This window comes from Durio zibethinus, chromosome 15, assembly GCF_047325235.1.
Source record: "Durio zibethinus cultivar Kanyao isolate XHJ-2024 chromosome 15, ASM4732523v1, whole genome shotgun sequence".
NCBI classification, from domain to species: Eukaryota; Viridiplantae; Streptophyta; class Magnoliopsida; order Malvales; family Malvaceae; genus Durio; species Durio zibethinus.
The window spans coordinates 5,827,024-5,843,040 of NC_143176.1; the positions used below are offsets into that span (position 1 = coordinate 5,827,024).

At 28.2% G+C, this 16,017-nt stretch overlaps 1 pseudogene; it reads right to left on the reverse strand.

Annotated features, from left to right (window-relative positions):
- Positions 1–4,864: 4,864 nt before the first annotated feature.
- LOC149514585 (uncharacterized) overlaps positions 4,865–16,017 on the reverse strand; it is an 80,270-nt pseudogene continuing 69,117 nt past the window's right edge.

Consider the following 16,017-nt stretch of genomic DNA (forward strand, 5'->3'; position numbering starts at 1 on the left):
TCAAAGATTTGAAAAGATAGAAAAAGCACAAGAGAAGATTGAAAGTGAGCTAAGCAAGATTCTGGAGGCTCTTAATAACATGAATAAAGGAAAAAGAGTTAAAGAAAGTACAAGCCAACAAATTTCCCCATTACAAGAAGTGGCTTTTTGGATAACACAAATTACTTGGTAAAATTTTAAGGTTTTTTGGATAACACAAATTCAAGCTGGTACCATCTTTTGATGGGCGTTGTGAGGGTGCTATAACCTTCCTCACACGTAATCGAACTCCTGAACCCTGTTCTGGTTAGCAGACCTGAACCTATTCTTTTAGGGACCCTTAAACCTAGGTGTTCCCTAAAAGGACAGATTCCTTAGGTGGCCAATCGCACCTAGATAAAAAAGATTGGTGGCGACTCCCTAAAAGTCAATGTCTAGCGATAGATCCCCGGATCTAGACGTTATGACACATGAAGCTCTCTGTTGTTAAAGTAATGTTATCTTATTTTTGTTAAATATTGAATTTTTATGGTCTCAAATTTGAGTTAGATTTCCTTCATCTATTGTTAATTGATTTTAAGTTTAATATTTAATATGTTATTAAAACCTAGGTTCTATTCTATTATTATTGTCTATTACTCTTTTTAAGTTTGTAGTAAGATCTAATGGTAATCCTTGTTAATTATGTAGCTTGTTTAAATTAAATAGAAAAACATTAGAAAAAAATGTAACCATTAGAAAAGAATGCTACCAGAAACTGTTTAATTAACAAATAAAATCTTCCCTTTTTTATCAGAAAATGCGATAAATTGAAAATTGTAGGTTTGATGTTGACATTTAAGAAAAACTTGGCTGGCACTTCCTGCCACTTTTCATGTACTCTTAACATTTACTCCCTAAACAAAATTTAACAATTTGTTTGAGACAATTGATGAGAATTGTGACGGTTTGATCTTGATACTCAACTTATTTGTTGAGTAAAGTTAATCATTTGACTGATTATCAAGTTAGTATATAATTCCAAGTGCATAAACCGATTTAAAATTTTTTTATTTCACAAGAATTTTAACTTAATTTTTTAATATATTATTAAAAATATAAATAAACTGAACAAATTTTATTATATTTGTGATTCATTCATTTAACATTACTAAGAAATGAAATATTATAGACAGAAATTTCTGTCATGATATTTCATTTTTCATCTATAATAATATTATTAATAGATTTACCGACAAAAATTTCATCAATATAAATGAAGTCGATAATATAATTTCATTAGGAATTTAAATATGAAAGTATTTGATTTACAGACAAAATTTTAAGTTGATATATTATTTTAATAATTTTTTTCGATTTTGCAAAAAAAAAAACACTTCATTAATAATAGTTAAAATTCCGTGGAAAATACTTTTTTTAATCGTATAAAACTCTATTTTGTTTATAAATAGAAAAAATAAATAAACAAAGCAATCCTTTCCATTTACAAAAGAAAGAGCATAATAATATTTTACAATCTGAAGTACCATTTTCTTGCAGTCTACCAGAACCAATACTCACCGGTTCAAGTTCTTGCAGACTAAAGCAAATATATCAACAACTGACTAAAATAAGTGTAGAACAAGATTGATTTGAAGGACTTGTTGGAGTTGAAACAAATGTTGGAGTGGCATCATATTCAATCAAGGACTACCTTCTACATGATGGTCGACCATCATATTCAATCATTAAGTTCCTTATCAGAAAACAAAACAATTAACTTTTTTTAGCTGCATCATCAGGAGAACGTACAAACTCTAAATCAAGCTAAGAAAAAATTTATCACACAAAATTCCAACCAAAGCATTTGAACTTCACATTGGCTGTTGGCCACACCTCCTAAACTTGTCTGTGCATAGTATTTGCTTCCTTATCCTTGGGCTCAATTACCATGGCAATCTATTTCCATAACAAATTTGGAAGCTTTATTAAAATAATATTAAAGTAAAATCACATAAAATGAACTAAAAAATCATAATTTTTGGATGCATACAAGATATATTGTAAAACCGTACTAAGCAAACAAAAGGCCAAGATAAATGATAGTCTTGGAAACAAAACAAAATGATGCCAAGTAGAATTTGCACTAATTTTCTAAGATTCGTCTTGGACAAGCACCATGTTACCACTAATGCCAAGCAAATTGTCACACATTACTGAGTGTTTAAGATATGGAATTCTTCTTTTTGTATTCCTGGAAGATTTACTCATTTACGTGTAGGTAGATATTCTTGAAGAACATTTATAAAACTGAAGTGTCTGATTTGGGGAACCCATCTTGAAAAGAAAGGACAAAGCATAATCAGGTCCCCACAAATCCCACATGCAAAAGTTTGTTACCACTGGCTGCCTCTACCTGACCCATTCACCACCCAAACCAACAAAGAAAATGAAAAAAAAAAAATGGAATTCCTTCAAAATCCCATAAGCAGCTAGCACATCAGCACCAAAACTAACATATACAACCTAGCCAAGATTTCGGATGAAATGTGTTTTAGATTTTTATTCTCTTATTAATGATATCAAACCTTGGTTGACATTTTTGTGTTTTTAAGATGATAAGAAAGTATTTTCGATCATGTATAATTTGATTGGCTTATTTTTCTATTGATGGATGATATATTTTTATATTTATGCAATTGAGTTTACATAATTATATAAGATTTTACATCTAATAAATAATGATGTTCATGTTAACTATACATGATGTAATACTTTTTTTTTTATTTACAATTACATGGACATGTCATATATAATATTATATTAAAACATACATAGAATTTTAATAAGGTTTACTTATGTAGATGTTTAGGTGAATGTTTTTCTTTTAACACGTAAGAAAATTCTTAAAATTTTTTTTATAATGATATGTAAGATATTTCTTACTTTTAAACAATTTATAAAAAATATATATTTAAAGTTTATTTAATTATCCAAAACTTTTAAATTTAGGTGAAGGGCCAATTTAATTATTTTAAGTTACTAGTAACAAAATCTAATTTAAATATATATATTTTTTTAAAATGCATTAATCTATATATATATATATATATATATCTTTTTCAATTTAAAATTTTCAAATATAGCTATATATTATTTTTTGAAATAGGTTTTCTGATAATATAAATATATATATATATATCTTTTTAAATCTAAAAATCTAAAATGTAATCATATTTCAAAATAGATTTTTTAATAATTTAAATATATGTCATTTGAAATTTGAAATTTTAAAATATAATTTTTACTTTTAGAGATTTCATAATAATCCTTTATTATTTGATTATTTTTAAATTTAAAAGGACCAAATATCACATAAATTTATTCTTTAATGATACTCTTAATGTTAATTCTATTTCTCTAAATTTTTTTTCAACCTTTGTGCTTGCAGGGAAATGATTTTAAACTTGTGATCTGTACATCCACGTATTAAAAAATTAAAATCAATGTTTTTTTTTTTGCAATTTTTATCAAAACTTTGAATAGTTTGTTTGTTCTTGAGTGTATGCATGGATCTTATAAAAATTCTTTGTCAATTGCTGATGTTAGAGAGGAAAAAACAAATCATCTAACACAATAATGACTCTTCTAAGGTATTTCAATAATTGAAGGTAAAAAATATTGATTTAATTGTTTAAGAATTGTTTGTTGGTTTTATTTATTTAATTATTGATTTTGTTGGCTTTGCTTTTATTTATTTATTTTTAAATTTATAAATAAAGCCATATGACTAAAATACAATACTAATTCTAACATAATTATTTTATATAAAAGTAACATCATGTTTATTTATTTGAAATTAAGTTTTTATAATTTGATTATTTTATGGTATTATTGGTTTTTTTTCCTAGAAGCGAGACGAAAGCAGTAAAAACAAAGAGCAAATTTTTTTACCTTTGAAATTGATTATGAAATCCAGTGAATGGAAATTGACACATTCCCATTAAAACCTTTGTATAACAAATTTTTAAAATAATTATTTAAAATTTAATTCTATTAATTAAAATTTAAAATTATTTCATTTCAGTTTTTACAGTAATACAATTTTACTTCAAATATAAAGCGTGAAACAAATATAAAAATTAATTTGTTAAATCTTATAGCTGTTGAAAATCAAGATATTACTAAAATTCATGCAAACAATATACATTTGAGTAAGCTATTATGCATATTATTTAAATATTTAAAATCATTATTTGTTTCAAATAAATAAAACTTATCTTACAATTATATAAACTTACAGGTGTATAAAAATAATTACATAAGATGAAAATGGCATAAATTGAAGAAAGTTAATTTGAAGTGATGAAACTCTTAGTTTTCAATTTAATATTTTATTGGTTAACTAAATAATATTATTTGTATATAAATCTTTTGGACATTTTGTTTTTTTCTCAAATATTATTATATGTTTTGAATTTTGAATTGTTTAACAAAAAATTTTTATTTTATTATGTTTTGATATTTTAATTATATTATTTGTAATTCGCATATATATATATATTAAACATCTAAGTGATTAAATAATATTAATTTATATATCAAAATACATTTAAATAAGTAAAATAATCTATGTATTGCATAGGTAATAAACTAGTGACATGTATATATAAATTTGTTTATGATGAAAAATTTTACAATCTATATATAAAATGATCATTACAAGCATGCCGATAAGGAATACTATAAGAAATGGGAAATTCTATTCTTTTATGATTCAATAACTCAAAGTCTAAAGACTTGAATTTTTTGTTTTTTGTTTGTTTTCATGCTCAATCATACAGGGCGCATATTAAAGATACAAAAGAAATGGGCCCAAGAGATTTGATATCTCTTTTTAAGTATTTCATAGCATCAAATTGAGATCAGTATGCTCTACTTCCCCAACTTTACAATTGGCCATGGTTATTGCAGTTGCTCGGTCAATTTGAACCATTGCTGGTGGAACGAAGAGGCTATGGTAAGGTCGATAATACATATTGAACCCGCTAGCTCCTGGCCGGATAATTGAATCTTCAAAGCTTGCCTTTAACACATAACAAAATTATATATGAGCAACTGAAGAACAAATCATCATGAAAATGGAGATGGTGTAATTTGTTGTTTAAGCTCACTTGATAAGCTAATGATTTGAGGTTTGGCAATTCATAATTGTAATAGATTAAAATGGATGGAGGGTGGTTGAATTTTGAGCTTGAACACATTCAAGTAGTTGTTGGCGGGGCTAATGTGAGAAACTCTTCATCAAATACCTCATTCTGTTTGATGCTCTTCTTGGACTTTGAATCCAAACTTCATGTTGAACATGATGGTCCTTCCCTGAAAATGATACAAAGAAAACATAAATGAGGAAAAACTTACTATCAATTACGATAATTTTTCTTTGAAGTACATATGAGAAGAAACAAAGAGAAGTCAGGATTTGAATCTTAAACTTTAATATTCATTATGTTTAAAAGATAAAAATTAAAATCAAATCTAAAATTTTGGGAGCCAGGTTTGAAATTGAATGCTCTACCAGTGCTACTTGAAGCAGCTTCAACTTGTCCATTGATGGAATGAGCAATGGGAGGATATTTGTTGTGAGCAGGCAGGCCTGGAGCATTCTCTAGAGAGAAGGGATATGATCTCTTCAAGCCAGCCACCTAAAATTTATAGTGACCAAATTCACACACAAAAAAAGCAACCCTGTTACTATTACATAATATCAAGGTCTAAAAGAGAAAGAAGCTGCACTCTTAAGACGTCTAGAAAAGATGAAAAAAGAAGGGAAACCTAATTCTTTATAAAACCCTCGTATAAATCTAGTTTTTTTTAGGTTAATTCAGCTGGCAATTTTCCCACTGTGAAAGGTGATGTCTAGAAGCCTCTATAATTAAAAAAAAAAAGAAAGAGAAAAAAAAAAGCAAAATGGTGTAAAATTCAGACCATAAACCTCATGAATTTCACAAGTAACATCACATTAATAAATGGAAAGAGATATTAAAAACTAGAATTTATCATTGGATCAATAATAAGCTATACATGATTGAAGATTTGAAGGCAAATTGAGTATATACCTTCTCTTCAGGCAATAAAGGTGTACAATTTCCATAATAGCTTTGGCTTGAAGGGGTCTCCATCTGAAAATTCAGTACAGTTGTTGATGAAGCTCTAGATGACAAATTCACCTACATAAAAAATAGAATTCCATTAATTCACCAAATTCTTTATCGATCAACGATACCAGATATGAAAATATTTTTGCAAAAAAAAAATTAAGGATTCCAACTATTACAACACAAAATCAATTTTCTTACCCTTGAAGAAGAACGTTGTTGAAACGGTTGTGCCCTTCGTATCAAACTAGGCAAAGGCCAAATGGGTTCAGATTCATACGGCAAACTCAAATTTGTCCTGAAAGCCAATCCGGGATCCAACCCAGAATTTTCTTTTTCAACGTTATACTACAAGAGCTCAAAAATTTATGACCATTGTTAACACTGTCATTCCCAGGAAGTACTGCTGCACCAGCATGCCACGCTGGAGAACCATTGCATGTCAATGGAACAGTGTTTATTGAACTGACAATATCAATATTTTGAACAGATAAAGATGCTCTAAAGAATGAATTTGGTGGTGAAAGATCAGCAGGGAATGGAATTGAAGAGGCAGAAGAAGAACAAGATTGATTTGAAATATGGAAATATGGGATTGGCAAATTTGGGACGTAAGAGAAGATCACTGTATCTGAGAGTTTTCAGATTTTCTTTCAAATGCCTTGTTTGTCCAAGGGTTCAAAAAAATTATATACTAAAAAGTTGTACATTCAATTTTTCTTTTCAAAATTCAAAACCATGCAAATCTTTAGCTTTGCTATGAATATATTTTTGTCTCTCATTTCTCGCCCAAATCCTCGGTCCACTCTTTCTCTTTGCATTCCTATAGTCTCCAAGACCCTCTCTTTCAGCTTTTTTTTTTTTCCTTTTATTTTTTTCTCTCTCAATTTATGTTTCCAAAGTTCTAAAAGAAGCTGAGTTCTTGGGTTACTCGGCAACGTCACCTTAGCTTTATTTTGCTTTCATTTCGGGGTATCCCTGGCTGGCTTTGCGACTTTTGGACCTACTTGCGGGACCCTTACTTTGTTCCCCAACATATGCATGGAATTCAGAACCTATTTTATGCCTTTCAAGTACACTGGCTACTTGCGTTCTACTTATTGAGAGTTTGGCTGTCAACATTTTAGTTATATTTCCTGCATTTCATATTTGAATAATGAATTAAATTTTATTTAATTATATAATTAATTTAAAACTCAACAATTTGGCCCGAATTAACCTAAATTCTATTATCCAAATTTAGAAAACTTAAATATCAAATTTAAAAAATTCAAATTCAAACAGTGATTTTTTAAAAATTTTGAAATACCTTAATCCGTTCGATTATCATCTTCTTAAAGTATAAAGCTGGGAATACAAAAATATATAAAAAGGTTGGATTGTTTTCATCTTCAATTTCCTTTTCCTAATAAGGATGTTGTTGGCAATTGGATTACAAAAGGTGGAGATGGAATTGATTGATTGGTTTTTCTGAAGTTAGGCATAGATTTTCTTAATTTGAATGATGCTGTTTTTTTTTTTTTTTATTAGGTCTTTGAAATTACCTTCAATCTTCTACTTTTACGTTCCAATATGGATAAAATGGAAGAATCAACCAGAAATTAATTACAACAAATAAACTTAAGTTTTCTGTAATTCTTTTTGTTTTTCATATTTTTCATTTTAGTTACTTCTATAAACTTAAAATTCTTTTTTATTTTAATTGCACAATCAGAAAAAAAAAGTAAATTATTTACTTGGATCAATAGCGTGTTGCCATGTGGCATTCACATGAAATTTTAAAAAAATTACTTTTGTAATTTCTTATTGTTCTGAGTAACATTTTTGTAATTAACTCAATGCAATATATAAGTTCCTAAAACTCAAACTCAAAAACAGGAATCTGCTAAACAAATGGATCTGGCCAAGGATTCAAATAGCGGTCGGATAGCGGTGTCGCGGCCGCTATTTCGCGGTCGCGCCACTATCCGCCACCGCTATTGGAGAAAAAACGGAGGAGAACTTGAATCACGTCTATAGCGGATGAATCGCGATCGTGAATTGTGGTATAACTGTGAATAGTGGCAATAGCGGTCCGCTATTGCCGCTATTCCTATTTTCATTCAAAAATTCAAAAAAAAAAAAACCATTTGATTTTGTTTAAAAACTTAAAATAAAAACAACAAGAAAGAAAATAAACATCAATTACAAATTCAGAAAAAAAAAATCCATAAAACTTAAACTTTCAAAAAAATCAATTCTCTCAAGTTCAACTTCAATCAAAATCAAGTATATGCAATTTAAAGTAAACAATTAATTCAACACTCAAATTATCTTTTTTTTTTAATTTCCAAATTTGCCATGATTTTGTGTGTTTGGGATTAGATTGGGCTATGTTACATTGATAAAAGGAGGCAAGAGTTGCTGCGACTTAAAATAAGAGATGAGAGATGAGAGTGAAACTTGAGATTTACAGAAGCAAGCAGATAGCACACACCAAATAAAAAGAGAACTGAGAGATGGGGATGAGGATGAAGGTTTGGAGAAAAAAATTATTGAATGCAAGGTGAAGGGATAAGAAGTTGTGTGGGTCTGTGCAATTTAGTCAAGAGACAAGAGAAGTAGACTTGAGGTTATTATTGTTGAAAATCGACCATAAAATGGAAGCTGTCAAGTTTGATTTACTGTAAGTTCATAAAAGGCAATTCTTTTGACTCATAAATAATAATGATCTTACTTAATTTATGAATATCTAGTCACTTATTATTTGATTTATGCATAATATAGTTTGGTAATAATTTGATGAGTACAGTAACAGTAATTAAATAATTAAATATATTATTCGTTATGATTATTTATTTTTCATATATTTATTTATCTCTTTTTATTTTTTAATTATCATATAAATAAATTTTTAAATATGAATATTTTACTATAAATATTTTTTCTTAAATAAATAAAACACATGATATGATATAAATTACTTTAAAAATCATAAAATAAGAAGTTTTATGATTAATAATTAAAATTATTATATTTTATAGCAAGTTGAGCAAAATTTAAAAAAATTCACGACCGCAATAACCGCAATGACCGCGAAGGTCTCCGTTATATCCGCAACCGTGATAAACACGATGCGACCGAAAACGTGACCGTTACCGCAATTTAAATCCCTGGATCTGGCATTACGCCAATGAACAGGATTGTCTCTGGAGAAGAGTTACCTCTGTGAAATCCGGGTCTGATCCCACAAACCTACTACCCCCAGCTTCACCAAAGGCTTCACTAGTCTGGTCCCATATTACAAAACCGTTAAATCCCTTGAATCAATTCCATTCAGTGGTTTCTTCAAATATTGGGTTCTCCCTTGGCCGAGGTACTAGCATCAAATTTTGGTCAGATATGGATTGAAGGCATAACTCTTTCATTCCACTTCCCTCGAATCTATGCCCTTGCTGTTAACAAAAATGGTTGTATTGCGGAGTATGGAATCTGGGTTAACAATCATTGGCTGTGGAACATTGGCCTTCTAGAAGATTATTCGATTGGGAACTATTGCAATGGGATAGCTTCTTCTCACTAATTATCTGTTACGTACCACATGCTACTAATCCAGATAAAGTCATTAGGAAGGCCTCCACAAGTGGAACTTACTCATCCAAAACCTTCTGCAACTATTTCTACAATAGGACAATCCACTCAAACTACATATTGAAAGCGGTTTGGTCTGGAATTCTCCCCCCAAGGTTGAAGTTTTTTTCTTGAACGGTAAGGTGACAGTAAAAACAGAGCTTCTAAAGAGAGGGCTTATTGAATCCAACTCAGCTTTTGTCCATTCTGCAAAACTGAAGCTGAATCTGTTAATCACCTAATGTTTACATGCCAATTCCCGTGGAAAGTTTGGATGGCATATAGTAAAGTATGGGGAGTCTCTTGGGCCATCGCAGGAGATGCATCCTCAATCTTTCTTTAATTCTTGGCAAAATCTTCTCCATCCTAAGCAAAACAACAGAATCTGAGGGATGCTTCTCTTCGCGATCCTTTGGTCTATTTGGCTTCGTCGAAACGAGACCATCTTCCAAGGTAAAGCACCTGACTTTATACAGCTATTTAATATAATAAAAGTGCACCTCGCAAATTGGAATAAAGGTAAATGGCAATCACTAGCTGCTTCTGTCAACGACTTTCTTCTTAACTCCTAACACATCCACTTCCCTCCCTTTACTTCCAGAGCTAACATTGCAGTCACTTGGACATGTCCCAATCCTGGCTTTATGAAGATTAATACTGACGGGTTCGCTTATGGTAGACCTGGGCCAGCTTCAGTAGGTGGATTCTTGAGAGACCACCATGGCTCTTTTGAAGGAGTTTTTTCGAAATTCATCGGTATTGAGGACTCCAACTTTGCTGAATTCATGGCTATCAAAGAAGGTCTCTGTTTTTTCGCTTCTTCAGAATGTGCTAATTCCCACTATTTAGTTGTGGAGAATGACTCTACTAATGCAGTTCTCTGGGCTACTGGCAGTTCCGGGGTTCCCTGGAGAATGAACCATATTGCGAATCACATCAACATGCTTAAAAGTAATCTTAAAGGAGTCTTATTCAATCACATCCTTGGGAGGCTAACTCTATTGCTGGTGGACTAGCTAAAGCAGGGGTCTCTCGATCACAAGACATGGTAGCTTGGCTGTAATTGTTGCCATTAAAATTGTTGTTATTTGCTTTATGGAGTTTCCCTTTTAGTTACTCCTGTTTTGTACTTTCGGTTCCATTATTCAATAAATATATTTGCCTTTCATATATATATATATATATATATATATATATATATAAGTTCCTTATCAAATCAAGCCATGTATTAAATTTGCTGACTTAATATCAAGTCTTAAACCACCTTAATTTTTAAATTTTTAACTCCATCTTGAGTTGTAACACATGCAATAATTTTTTAGAGGGAATTAACCTAATTAATTTGCAGGTAAGAAACTTCACTTTGGTCTTATAATTTAAATATTACACTAGGAAAAGATCAGTAAAACAAAAGTATAGAACTGAGAAATACTTCTTTATCCTTCTCTCTCTCTCTCTCTCTCTCTCTCTCGTTTTGACTAAAAGTATAGAATTAATTTTTGGATGAAATAACAATATATAGCCAATATTTCTTTAATCAAACTTATATGCATTATGATGCAATATTATAAATAATTTTTCTTTAACGAATAGAAGAATTCAATTCTAAATAATGATCCTTCCGATTAACCTTCACTTTTTCGATGTATGATAGTTAATAATTTAATTTTTTATACAAAAATGTGTAATTTGAAGATAGAAAAAAAATTGTAAATATTGAGATTTAAATTTCACACTTGATGGATAATATTTTTTAAAAATAATTTCATAAACCAATTAAGTAAATCTTGAGTTTTTATAATTTAATTTCCAAGTTAATATTAATGGCTTACCAAGCTAGAAATTCAGGATTCAATAATTTTCCTCTCCTCTTAGATATAAATTTTTTTTCTCTTAGCACTAAAAAAATATAGAAATTAGAATTAAACATTATAATATCAGGATAAAAGATAAATTTACTTTTGATGTGTAACACAATAACATTTGTATTAAGTAATTAATCACCTTCTCTAATATCCCTTATTAAGGACTTTTATTATAATTATACAATTGTTAAAATTTTTCAAATAAGGAAAACTTTACATTCAAGTAGGAAAATTCAAGGTAAGAGATTAAGATTCAGACAGAAACATGAAAATCTCTTATTAATTATTTTTATTTAACAGCAAAATATTTTTGAACTTTACACGATATATTTTCTTTTCGGACCAATTCAAGAAAATCTCTTATTAATTATGTCGATAATCAAATCCTATGTCAACCTTTTCCATCGTGGACCCAGCTTAGCCATAACAAACTATCTTTTAACTTATTGTAAAGAAAGTAAAACATTTGTCAACAATAAACCCATCCAATTACTAAGCTGTCATCCTCTCTTCTCTATCCTTAATTTCAAGAATGACAACATCCTTCTTGTCATATAACATGCCGAGATCTTGTTAGATACACAAAATACTACGACCCCATTTAGGGCATCTATTACTAAGATTCTCTTTCACTATAGGTTTATTCCTAAAGAAATAAATAAATAAATAAATATATATATGATATCTTAATATCAATGTTGTTGCATGGCCATGTTAAAAAAAAAAAAAAAAAAAGGATTTTATCAATAACAGATAATCTTCATCGAATATGAATTTTAAATAAGTATTATATATATAACATTATATTTTCTTCATATATAAAAGTTTCACGTACCTTTCAAATTCAACATTCACGTACATATTATTGTACGTGAATATGTTTAAAAGATGAACTACTCTACACCAACCCAAGGTGTCATCGTATTTTGTTTTGTGTTTTTAACCCAACTTGACCACATACGATTGGCTTGATTAGTCCTTTTCCTTAAGCACTTGTCTTGTCCATATATTACCGTACTACTTTGAATTTAATCATCTTAGGATTCCTTGTAAAAGAAAATTTGACAAACGATTGAAAGGGACTTATGACAATTTTTTATTAGTCCATATCGTAAATTTCATTGAAAATATCTTTTAGATTCTTTGTCAGAAATTTTAAAATGATAATTAATTTATATATATAAATTAATATTTTAATACTTTTATTAGATGATACATGCGTGCTATCGAAGGCAAAATATTTTTATTTGTCATTTTTTTTATTGATTTTTTTTGTAAAATTTATCCAATTAAAAAAAAGGTAAAAAAAAATTACATTAGGATTAGATTTAATAATTTAAAATATAATATAATAATATGATACAAATATAATACGAAAAATGAATATGAAAATGATACAATTTAAAATTTTAACAATAATTATATATGGATTTAACAAAGCCAAAAATATATATTTTAAATTTTTGTGTTAATATGAATTATAATTCACAATTTAATGTAAAACACGATACAAATACATAGCTTTTAAATATTTTACATGATGTAAATGTCTCATTTAGTCCGAGGTCAATTTATATTTAAAGATCAGGCTTTGAATTTTTTTAATTTATTTTTGGTATTGTATTTACTTTAAAGTTATTATTAGTACTTTAAAAAAAAGGGAAAAAATTGTTTTACTAAAACTTGAAGATGGTTTAATTCTACTTTGATTGTTGAATTGAAAGTGTTATAATTGAAAAGGAATTGTAAAAGGGAATTGGTTTGAAAGGTGAACTTGAATTAAAAATCCAAAGTTGAAGGTGATTAGGAGATTCAAACCAAGAGAATTCCTTTTCTCATTGTAATTGGAATTAAAGGCCTATAAAAAGACCCCATAAGGATCAATTAGAAACAATCAAGAATCAATAAAAAAAAATTCAAAAAAGAAAGAGTAACAAAAAAAAATTAAAAGTTTTTTTATAGTCCTTTTTGGTGTTTTGGGTTTAGATAATTAGGTTTTCTCTTAGGAGTTCTAGTTGGGAAAGTAGTTGAGAAAAAACACAAAAGAGAGGCATTAAACAAAAAGTTTTGGCAATAAAATTTTTGAAGGTTTTGGGTATATATATTTTAGGTTTCTGTTTGATTTTTGTTTAAATCAGAAAGAAAGTCAATAACCATAGGCAAGGGGAGCTAGTTAAGTCATAAGCTATTTTGTAGAGAAACAAGAAAAAAGACAAAGGGGTGAAGAAGCAGGAAAAGTAAAAGGGCACTGACCCAATTTGAAGATCCAATCAATAGAAAGCCAAAATCATAACTAGTTCCAACAACTAGCAAATTGAAGTAAGCAAGCACAATTACAAAAGCCCACGTGCTTTGGAATCAATTATAGCCCAATCTTTAGTATTTACTTTTTACTTATCTTTTTCTTGAGTCTTAGTTATCTTTGTATTTTATCATATTGTCTATTTATTTATTTGACTATTTATGTATTTATTTATTTGTAAATATTTTTATAAAATGTAGAAAAATTATATCTTTTCAAATTTTGAAAAAAAATAAATGTTTAAATAAAATCCCTTACCAATATACAGGAAGGCAATTTGATTTTTAAGATAAAGTTTTACTAACATATTAGAAAACTTTATGATTTTTAAATAACAATTAATTTTTAAAGAATAAATAATTTCCAAAAAATTTCACCAAACGATTGGAGGATATGCATTGATATAAAATCTTACCAAACAATTTGAAGATTTTATTGTTTGCTTTTAAAAAATAATTTCTTAGAAATACGTTAATGAATTCGATGATGAAACCTCTTTAGTGTGAGACACAAGTTTTCATTAATACTCTTGAGTTGAAAAAATTATCTTAAATTACTACTAAATTATTGGAGTAATTTTAAGACCAATTTTCAATACTTAAATTATTTGATAAATTACAAAAATATTTTAAGGTTTGAATAACATGAAGTTAAACTGGTATCATCTTTAGATGGGCATTATGAGGGTACTATAACTTTTCTCACACTTAACCATGCTCTTGGACCTATTTCTGGTTTTGTAGACATGAATATACCTTTTAAAGATTCTTAAGTTAAGCTTATAATTTCTCATTAAAATGAAACAGATTTAATTACGTGATCAATCGCACATAGACTAAAAAAGATTGGTGGCTATTCTTTAAGTCAGGTCAACTATAAATCTACATATCTATATGTTATGACAATTTGGCGACTCTACTGGGGATGCTGAAAGTCAAGCTAGTAAATGAATTTATGTTATCCAAGCCGAATGATTTCCCTAAAAAGATTTTTTCTTTTTGATTTATTTTTCAAGATTTTAATATTTATTCATTTAGTCCAGAGTCAATTTATATTTTAAGATTAGGCTTTGAATTTCTTATTTATTTTTGGTATTGTATTTAGTTTAGAGTTATTATTATTATTTAAAAAAAGGGGAAAAGAATTGTTTTGTTGAAACTTAAAAAAGGTTTAATTCTACTTGGGCTGTTGAATTAAAATTGTTATAATTAAAAAAAGACTGTAAAAGGAAATTGGTTTGAGAGGTGGATTTGAATTAAAAATTCGAGGTTGAAGGTGATTAGGAGATTCAAGCCCAGAAAACTTATTTTTCTATTGTAATTAAGACTAGAGGCCTATAAAAAGACCTTATTATGATCAATTAGAAACAATCAAAAATCAATCAAAAAAATCAAGAGGGAGAAAAAAAAAAAAGAAAAATCAAGAGTTTTTTTTGTAGTCTTTTCTAGTGTTTTGGATTTAAATAATTAGGATTTTCTCTTAGGAGTTCTGTGTTAGGAAAATGAGTTGAGAAGAAACATAAAAAGGAGGCATTAAACAAAAAGTTTTGAAAGTAAAATTTTTTAAGGTTTTGGATATATATATATATATATATATATATTAGGTTTCTATTTGATTTTTGTTTAGACAAAAAAAAAAAAAAGGTAATCACCATAGGCAAGGAATGCTAGCGAAGCCATAGGCTACTTTGTAGAAGACCAAAAAAGAAAACAAGGGGGTAAAGAAACAAGAAAAGTAAAAAAAGGACTAATTTAGTTTAAGGATCCAATTTAATAAGAAGCCCAAATCGTAACTGGTTTCAAACAACTAGCAAATTGAAGTTGGCAAGTACAATTACAAAAGCCCTTGTACTTTGTAATCAATTGTAACCCAATCTTTGGTATTTACATTTTACTTGTCTCTTTTTTTAGTTCTAGTTATCCTTGTATTTTATCATAATTATTTATTTATTTATTTAATTAGTTATTTTATTTATTTGACTATTTATGTATTTATTTTTTATAATATTTTTTATAAAAAGTAAGAAAATATATCTTTTCAAATTTATAAAAAAATAAATGTTTAAATAAAAAGCCTTACCAATATATTAAAAGGTAATTTGATTTTTAAAATAAAATTTTGCTAT